We start from the raw sequence: 8,634 nt of genomic DNA on the forward strand, positions 1-8,634 counted from the left end.
CAGCACTACCCATGTTGCCCGAGCTAGTAGAGCAGGCTCGCTGAACAGGTCAAAGCCATTTTGTTCACTTCTTCCCATGTGGGAATTGTTTGGTCTTGTGCATTGTTGGAGCATAAATCGGGCAGCCACAGCCAAAGGAACACAAACTTCCCCTACCAATGTTCTGCCCCTATGATGTTCCACAGCACCTGAAATGTCTGTGGGGCTCATCACAGAACTCCAAACCTGCAGTAAGCAGATGTGGAACAGCTCAGGACTCCATGCTGTGCACGTGAAAGTTTGCATGTCATTTTTCTGTGCAAATCTGGCTGACTGGGAATAGAGAACCTGATGCTACCCAATAGGGCTTTCATTCCAGTCACTTGTTATTGCCAGTTATCATGCTATACAGGTGGCCTCCTTACTTTTTTCCTTCCAAATCTGGCGAGTTCACCTTAAAATTGGTTATTTTCTTTCTTTCTCCTACTATGCTGGAGATGATGTTCCAGAATCCTGTTCTGATGTTTTGAAGCCTTATCTTAATTAGAGTCTAAATATATTCTTGGGCATTTTATTTTGCACCTGTATTTTTCTTTACTTTGAATAGCCTTCCCTTTCCATTTTTTTATGCCCTGATGATGTATTATCTTCTTTTATCTGTTCATACCACGGTACTTCTGTTAAGATAGCCTTCTTCATCCTCTTTTATTGTCCTAGCAGCACCTCTTGGTATCTGGTTCAGTCTGAACCTGTCTTTCTTGGATACTTTCGACCAGGTCTTACCACCACATGCTATGAAGATATTAATGTATTGCTTTCCATGCATCACAGGATCCTATGACTTCTTCTATTTTAGTCTGATCTATATCATGTGGCTGATATATGTACTTCTTTCTCCTTCTCTGCTCTTTCCTCATGCTTATAGAAATTTCTTTTGCCCCTAAGATCAAAATTTTGTATTATTCACTATGAAATTCCATCCTATTTCTGTTACTGCAGTCCTCAAGGTCATGAAGATCTTCCTGTGTGATACTCCAGTCCTCTTCTGTATCAGTAATACCTTCCAGTTTCGTGTTGTCAGCAGATTTCATTAGCTCATTTACTTCCTTCTCTTTTGTGTCAAGGTCATTAATGAGAGGATTAAATAAGACTGTTCCCAGAGTGAATCTAGGAAACTCCATTAATAATTCCCCTTTCTCCTAACAGAAGACTCCTCTTCAGTCAGTTTCTTATATGCTTTACAGTTCATATGTTAGTCTTGATTTTCATCTTAATGTTATACAAAATACATTCAGGAGTCCAGCAGTATTAGGTCTACTGTCTATCTCGAGAAAAAGCATGCAATCATTTTTATCAGATAAATATATCAAAAAAGTCTAGAGTAATTTATCAATAAGTGAGTATTTTTATCCCACTTCCAGGTCCTTCTTTATCTTTTAATATATTTTACTTCCAAATGTGTCATAAAAACCTGATCATTTTTCAGCTCAGATGGGCATGCTTTGGCAGCTGCTTAGTATACTTATTCACTTTCTTGGATATATTTAAAAATTAATATGAAGAGATCAATAATTCACTTTTATTGATAATAAATTAAGCCCCAAATATTTGGTACTTCATTCAGAATAAAAATGCTAAGAATTAGAACAAATTAAGTGATTTTTCTAATATTCTAGTAATAATTATAAAACACTGTCTCAGAAATGTACCAAAGAGAGGGAATATAAAAACAGAGAAACAGCTCTAAACTTTACTGTGGGTGGCACTCACAAATCCTGCAAGCATCATTTAGCTAGCTTTCGGCTCCGGGGCATGCTGCTACCTTGTTGTTGAGCCCTGCGTGGCAGCGTTATTGCCCGGCACGAATCAATAGCTGGCAGCACTTCAGACTATGTTGTGACGTTGCACATCCTTAAAATAAATTTCAGCATGGATGTGTTTTAGATTCAGAATGAGATGTGAACTGCAGGTGACCTGAAGAGGAGGGGGTTAGAAGAATCGCTAGAATGCTAGGAGGGCACTTAAGCTGAAAATGTGTAGATTTAACAAAGAGCCTTTACCGAACCTGATTGGATCTTACTCGCTCTTGTTATTTGCTATAGCTCATCACAAAGATTACACATGTCACACACAATCACATCTCAAGCAGCTGAAACATTTTATGATTCATGTGGAAGCCAGAGCTCTATGTACCTTGGAGCATTGGTTCAGAATCGCTGCAGAGGGAAAAGCATCACGTAATGAATCACCACAGTGTGACACTTTCTGCTGTCCTTTCCCATAAGCTTATCCCACAGGTACCAACTCGGTGTAACTCGATTCTGTTGTGCTTGCAGGATTTGATACAGTAGTGTACCACAACAGTACACTGGGGTGTTTTAGGGAGAGGAAATTTATGCACCTTCTAAGATAAAGTAGTTATGATTATGCAAAAGTGTTAGCTGTTGATGGCTCAGAGCTGATTTTGTGAGTGTGTGACTTGAGATACAGGATTACACAAAGTCCCGAGGGAGGAAAAGTCAGCCCATACTGGAGGGGGAATCCATTGCCAGGACATACTACTGAAACCTCCTCGTTTTTCACTTCTACAGTTGGGTACTCATATGGAGATGTAAAATAAGAAATACTGCAAAGAAGCTCTTTTGCCATGAGATGTGAAAGGCCAAATTTAACCTAAAACTGTCATTTAGTGCATTTGAAATTGGGCTTTACGCTCATCTCTACCTTTGTCCTTAAGCACTGATTCTCTGGGTGGGGAGATTTCAAAGTGCGAATTCCAAGAATAGCATTGCCTTAAATGGTGGGAAATGAGCTGCATTGCAGGTGTGGTAAATCTGAAGGTTGTGTTCAGCCACTTAGTCATAGCTGCCCCCTCAAAAGAGAAATAAAAAAAGGATTTTTTTTTTGAGAGGGTGAGATTAGAGCAAACTATAGTGATCTGAAACTGTACGGGTCCTCCGTGTTTCATAAAAGAAGCAGAGGTAAAAGATTTCCTATTGTAGTGTATTTTCAAATTACTAGAGCCAATAAATTGTACATAATGATCTTGACTTCATGTAATCAGCAAGGCTCCATTGACTTTAATGGAAAAGCATTGATTTGCACTAGCAGAAGAGCTGAGCAGAAGGAGGTGCATTCCTGGCTGTGTTGCTCATGTGGGTAATCTCCCTGAAATAATTATCAAAAATAAAGATTATTAAGGGTCTGTATTTCTGTTGCAGCTCCTTATACTTTCAGCGCCAAAGCTGTCTCTAGCTTTTAACAAAGTACAAGGAACCCACCCTGGAGGAGGGTCCGAATTTATTCCCTTTGTTGCCCTGGTCTGGATGAAACACAACTCCCAGCTCCACGCCTAGTATGTATTGCTTTATGAACTTGGACAATGACAACCATGGGGGCAGAGAGCTAAATGGGGGGGCCTGGGAACTCAGCAGGCCTCTGTTGAGGACACTGAACAGGACACTGAACCCCTTGCCTTTTGCATGGAGTCAAACACTGCCCTGATAGAAGAATATTTGGTGCCAACGTTATTCCATGTTTCGGCAGGATTTGGCCCTGTCATGGTTGCTGTAATAACTGTGGACAGATATGAATGCAGTCGTTATAACACAGCTGACCTTCTCAAACCCAAACTCGTGTTTCAGATTTGGTTTTGTACCTTGGGAAGGAGAGAGCTTGATCCCAGCTGGAAGGCTAGCAGCGTTTGCTAGGCTGGTTACCATCACTCAATTCTGTTTGCAGAGCCAGTCACGTGTCCCAGCATTCCCTTTTGCCACATGTAAAATTCTCAGTGAGGCTGGTTCACCTGGTCACAATCAGATCCACCCACCCAGATGCAAAAATCTGTAAGTCAAAAGGCATGAGTGTGGAAAAAAGAAAAAATGGAAGTCAAAGCACCAGTGTTTTCATTTCTTCCCTTCACCATACACAGACCAACCAGCACAAAAAAGAATCCATAGCACTGCTCGGTTCTTCTTTGAAGACCTGGTTATCAGGTCTTCTCCAAAGACCTGATCCTTGATCTGCTCATGAATATTATGAGTATCTCTCTTATCACATGCAGTACAGGTCAGTGTCTCCAATACCAAACACTTCAGTTCCCCACACTGCAACACGAGGCTTGTTTGCTCTCAAATACAGAATTACAGTTCTAATTTCTGCCTGCAAAGATATAACCTCTCATATTATCTTTGCCTTGACCGCAGGACTTTGCAACTCAATAAACTGCTAACGGAGATCCAAATGCTATTCCATTAGCCTTCATTCCAGATTGTAGCCTGACTTGGTCAACATCATAAAATTGTGCCGGCTAGAGGCTAGTGGAGAAGTGCTTTTGTTATCTGCAGCTGTGCATGCTTTGTGCAGGCCTCCGTTGTGATGCAAGCTCTCCCAGCTGAATTTGCACTGAGACTCAGTATGTTTGCCTGAGAGCACATCCTGTCCATCAGTGAAAAACACCACACTATGCTATAACACCACAGCAGAAGCCTCATGAATTTTTCCTGGTGTGCCCACTGCATTTTCACAGCAGAGTGCATTATTGTAATGTACTTGTGGGCTCATACTTGCTGAAGTGCAGGTTGAAATAATCCATTAGTGATGCCGTAAGAGGTTTTCTGGCTGGAATCAGGAAAAGCTAATCTAAAACTGCACTGCTGCTGAAAAGCAGGGTGCTACCCTTCATATTCCCCCGATATTCCTGTTGTGCTGGCTCAAGTGAAAAGGCTGGAAACTGATCCTGCAAGAAAAGCTGGTAACGTGGGTCAGCTCCTCATCTGTCTGCCCCGGGGGCTGCATTGAGGGGCCGCTGGGACAACAAGGCTGTAGGGGCACAGGGGAAGGCATGACTTCCCCTCCAGCAGCAGCAAGGCCTTTGATGGGCTTAATTCAAAGTGTGCTCTATGGTTGTTTCACATTCAGCATCTCCAGCTCCAGAGAGACAGTGTGATGAACGAGACAGAACTGGCCTACCTGGAAGTGTGGGCTGGAGCTCAAGTGCTGGTGGCCACACTGTGGGAATCCATTATTCAGTGCCACTATTATAAGTGCCCTGCACATCTTGGCTGTTTTGCAGTGAACACCAGCAGTTAAGCTGTCTCAGGAGGTGTTCACTCAAAAGCAGACAGCTGGAAGTAAAACTGCAGAGAAGGCTAGCAGTGAGTGCTCTCTGTGCCTGCTTCTCAAACCCATGCCTCTTACTGCAACTGGCTATCCAACATGATTTAAAATTAACAATTAAATCTGCATCTCCATAGCTGGTAAGTCAGGGAAACAGAACCAAGAGGGTGATGTGCTTGGCCAGCCAATGTCTACATGGCCCAATTTATTATTTTTGTTTTCTGATTACCCCTCAAGACAGTCCTAAGGCCTCTGGCTCTGCAGATGCTATGTAGAGAGGACCATGTTTGGATGCAGCATAGAACTTTTTTATTTTTGCTGAACTACAGCGCAAGCAGGCATTTGAGACTGTGAATGAAACACAGGATGTGTCTTAGGGTAGCTTCTCCCATGCAGCAGTGCTATGAGTGCCACAACAGATTCACCCGGAGATGGAAGCAGCTTTGATTTTGAGTCGGACATCATCAGGTTTGAAGAGCTGCCCCTGGCCATTAAATAATGCCTCGGCTGATTGTTGTTTTAATGCTAGTTGATGGCATCTATCAAACTCAGTTTTTTCTCTAGCAAACATATATCAGAAATAGCATTTGCTATTGTTAATTGTTTTGTCTTTGGCTTATCTTTGATCATTTCAAATGAGCCCCCTTTGGCTAAAGCGTCTTTAGGATGCTGATCAGGTAAGGCTCACCTGGTAATGTGTAGGAAGACAAAGGACAAGTGGTTATTGTTTGGGAAGCTTGTGAATGTTGCCTCAAGCAGCCCAGGTTAGCGCCACCACATACTCTCATGCTGGCATTCATGGGATGTGCTAAGAGACATCGAAGGTTTTCAGGGGAGAACTCAGGGAGTGTGGCTGCCTGACAGATATGAAAGAGGGCAACAATGAGATTCAGGTGAGCAAGAAGCCAGTCAGGAGCACATTAGGAGAAGACTGAACATAAGATTGAGGGTAAGAAGACACAAAAATAGAATGAGCTGGGACTGATTACAAAGAAGATCTGAAGAGCAAGGGGAGAGGTGTCATGTTGTGATGAGCTGGAGAGAACAGACAGTTGCCCTCAGGCCAGACCAAAGGAAATTGAGGCCCAGAACAGGGTGGTCCAACAAAGAGAAGGGACAGGTTGGAAGAAGAATGTGAGATTAAGAAGGAAAAACGCTAAATTTTTAAAAAAGAGGAGAAAACAATTGGAAAGCAAACAAAAGAGCATTAGGAGAAAAAGAAGTAAGATAACAGGGAGCAAAAGACAAAGAATAACGACTAGTAGTGCTCAACAATAGGTATCTACTGAATTAGGCAGAAAGTGCCATTCAGGCTGTTCTGGCAAAATAAGCAGCATTGTGCAGTCCTTCCTGATACCCGTCATTGTGCTAGTGACAAGACATGACAAGAGCTGCTTTGTCTGCCCCGCTTGGTGCTGCCCTGCTGGGGCAGAGCTGGCCTTTGAGGAATGACGTGTATGAGGTCAGTGTTAGCAAATCTGCTTTTTATATTTCTTGGTCACACTTTCATCAACAAGGCCTTATTTATACTGAGGTTTTATTTTCTGAATCTATTTTACTATTTCCTAGCCCTGACAAGAACCATCAGTGCTAGCCCTGAGGAAAGCACTACTGTAAATGGCTTTCTGGTGTTTTTACCTCAGACTCATCAACATCTGATGTGAAATGAGTAATAAAACTGCTTCAGAGGAGTCTCACATAATGCTCCTGCCATTGCAGTTACCGAGTGAGAGTTAAGACTCTACTATTAGGTTGATATCCCAAAGCATTCCTATTGCTCTCCACAAGCCAGTGATTAAACCAAGCAGCTCTAAAATTAAAAACTTGAGAAGCAACATGAGAAGAGAATCTCCCTGGTTTCAGCTGTGATGTCAACAAAAAGGTTTTTCTGTTTCTGTTATAACAATAAACGCTGTTACTGTTCTGTTATTTAAAGACTTTTGTGCCGGTACTTGGTGTAAGTAAAACACTTCCTCAGGAGCAAAGGTAAGGCCAGAAATATTAAGAATTAGGAAGAGTGATAAAAGGTTTCTCTCAGAATATTTTTTAAGTGCTCTGTGTTTCAGCTGGTTTATGAAGGAGAAGGGACTGAAGTTTAAGAAAAGAGGTAAGTTCAATGGCTTTAAATTCAGAGCAGGCAGCTGAAATATTTCAGTCTGTGATTTTATTTATAAACACTTCTATGTATCCTATGCATGTCGGGGAAGGAGAGAGCTTCTTTATAGGCTCTTTCCTAGACAATCCTATAGGGTCTGTGCGAGGTGCAGTTTCCTTGTGAAGTATTTGTGCAGAGCAATGATTGCCTACAATCTGTTATAGCAATGTGACAAACAGGTTTTACTGTATAATATATTCTTCCTCTTACAGCTTCTTGGCATTAGTTCATGGCACAGGGGAAAGATGAGGCTTTAGATAGTTCAACTTTCTGCATTGGTGTAGCTGTATACGGGCATTAAGTCATTCATGGCAGACAAAGACAGAATGTGTCTATAATGCCATGTAAATTAGTTTTAAAAAGGCAAAAAGAAAAAAACCCCATCTGATTATTTCCTAGTGTGCTGAATTGCATTACAATGTATATGCATATATGTATACTTAGCATCTGGCAAAAGGAAGCCAGGATTTTTAAAACTGCAGAGTGAGCCCTTTCAGGGTCCCTGCAGTCTGAATAGAAACCCACACATCCTTATTATTTGCATATGGCCCCATTATGCTTTGGAATTCAGAGAAGCCTATTCCACACCGAGCAGCAGATAATTTTTTTGTTTCTGATGGAAATTACTGTTCTTCAGAGTGGCTAGAAGCTACTAGGCACATACTGTACTAAGCTATATTTCACCTTCTTCTCTATAATATTATAAATCCCCCCCCTCCCATTCTTTTAATCCTACAGCTCACATCCTCTTTGTGTTCCTAAAGAAATACGATCAGTTTGATAGTAATTTTTTGCAGTAAAGTGATGTATCTCTGTAACAGGTAAAAAGCCTCTATTGCTAACTGCCCTTTTTAGGCTGGTTTTATAATAAGATTTTGAAGCCTTTTTCTTCTTCTGCCTTAATCTTCCAGAAACATTACACTTAAAAGCTCTAGTTTCCACAGAAATAAAAGGCAAATATTGATTCATCTTTTTTTTCCCTAAAGTATTATCTGCTCTGCCACAAAAAACCCCACTTTGCAATACAGTTTAATATGTTTCCTTAATGCAGTTTCAGTTAGCAGCAGTAGAGAAAATGAAGGATGTAAGGGAATAAAGTATTTTCATCTCAAAAATGAAACAAAAGGAGTCAATCTGGCACTGAGATACAGGAATGCTGGTCCTGATGACCACAGTTTGTCTGCAAGATGCTGTATCTAAGCTCCACATGAAGAACACATGAGGTTGGTTGAAGGAAGTTGACAGCAATTAGGTTTAGAGGAAGAGAAAAATGCACGAAGAATAGTTCCTTACACTTTTAAAAAAAATGTATATCAGCTGATGAAATACCAGAACTACCACACTTCGCGTACATCCAACGTCTGCATTCATTGCATCGCTCC

Source organism: Apaloderma vittatum, unplaced genomic scaffold (genome assembly GCF_000703405.1).
Source record: "Apaloderma vittatum isolate BGI_N311 unplaced genomic scaffold, ASM70340v1 scaffold39832, whole genome shotgun sequence".
Classification (NCBI taxonomy): domain Eukaryota; kingdom Metazoa; phylum Chordata; class Aves; order Trogoniformes; family Trogonidae; genus Apaloderma; species Apaloderma vittatum.